The sequence below is a fragment of the Physeter macrocephalus genome, chromosome 11, assembly GCF_002837175.3.
Source record: "Physeter macrocephalus isolate SW-GA chromosome 11, ASM283717v5, whole genome shotgun sequence".
Classification (NCBI taxonomy): domain Eukaryota; kingdom Metazoa; phylum Chordata; class Mammalia; order Artiodactyla; family Physeteridae; genus Physeter; species Physeter macrocephalus.
The window spans coordinates 42,592,901-42,594,690 of record NC_041224.1 but is presented as its reverse complement, the minus strand read 5'-3'; positions in this window follow the sequence as shown (position 1 = coordinate 42,594,690).

The window sequence follows — 1,790 nt, the reverse complement described above, 5'->3', positions numbered from 1 at the left end:
TTATTTATTTTTTTTGTGGTACGTGGGCCTCTCACTGTTGTGGCCTCTCCCGTTGCAGAGCACAGGCTCAGCGGCCATGGCTCATGGGCCCAGCCGCTCCGCCACATGTGGGATCTTCTCGGACCGGGGCACGAACCTGTGTCCCCTGCATCGGCAGGCGGACTCTCAACCACTGTGCCACCAGGGAAGCCCATAACTGAAATTTTTATGAGAGGGAATATATTCGTTATCTATTGTTGCATAACAAATTACCCCCAAACTTAGTAGTTTAAAACAACAAACATTTATTATCTCACAGTTTCTGTGAGTCAGCTTAGCTGAGTGTCTCTAATTGAGGGTCTCTCATGAGGTTAGAGTCTAGATGTCAGTTGGGGCTGCAGTTATCTGAAGGCCCTACTGGGGCTGGACCTGCTTCCAAGATCACTCATATGGCTGTTTCCTCACGCTGGCCTGTCTTCATAACAGGGCATCTGGTTTCCCCAGAGTGAGTGATCTACGAGAGGTAGGAACCTAATCTTGGAAGGGATACGCCACCCCTTCTGCCATATGCTCTTGGTCACACAGACCAACCCTGGTACAGTGTGGGAGAGGACTACACAAGGAACACTAGGAAGCAAGAGTCATTGTGGCTGGCTCTCACAGGTCTAAAACAAATTTTAGGACATTTTCCTTGTGACATAATGTCAAACTCCTGTGACACCTCTTTAAGGAAACTTATCGTAGAGATCTATATGTATGGGGAACTTGGGGTTGGGGGGAACCACAATGCATACACTATGAGCCAAATGTACAAAAATTTTAAAAATATCTCTATCATTGAACTTAGATTTCTCAGGAGATTCTCTTTACTGGGCAGTTCTTCAGCTTACCAGTTAACAGTCTCTTCTGGGTTAAAAAAAAAAAGTCTACTTTTGGGTAAATCTTAGTCAATTTGAAATTCATATTCCCTCTGAGAGCTGTCTCCCCCAAAGGTCTTCCCTCCACTTACTCCCTTCCCAAGATGTTATTTAGTTGCAAGGAGAAAGGACCCTGGTTCTCCAGCTGATCTTCTCCACCAGCTTCTGCTCACTCCACTTGAGGTGCAGCTCACGCCTTACCAGATCTCTGCTCTGGCCTCTGTACTGGTCACATCCCCTCTTGCCCCATTCAAGCCTGGTGGTCTTTTTTCTCTGGTGCCTTCTTCGTCTGCTACCCAGAAGCCTTGGGTCACATGGTGACGCTTTGGGATGTTTCCTAGCTCCAGCTTCAGCTACTTCCATCCCCCTCACTGGGAGCTCTTAGGGACTTCTGGAACCCTTCATGCTACATAGCATCAAGGAAGACTTGGGTACTACCTCTAACCCTCTTTCTGCTCAGTTCAGCTGTGGCTGCCATTTCCACCCTGCTGTAACTGCCTCATGTTGACTCAGGGATGCTTTATGGGTCAGTTTCCTTTAATAGTTCAAAAAAAATAAATAGGCTGTACTTTCCGTTATTTCAGTTTCCCTTTCAACCTCTCTGGGGTTCTTATCATCACTGCCCATCCCCATTCATTGATGATAAATTTCCTGGCCTACTTTTAATGGCTGCCTGGAAGTACATTTATAAGGAACAGCACTTGACCACTGTGGTTTAGCCAAATCAGGTGTTATTTTTCTCATGTATCAAGAAGTGTAGGACTTCCCTGGTGGCGCAGTGGTTAAGAATCTGCCTGCCAATGCAGGGGACACAGGTTCGAGCCCTGGTCCGGGAAGATCCCACATGCCGCGGAGCAACTAAGCCCATGCACCACAACTACTGAGCCTGCACTC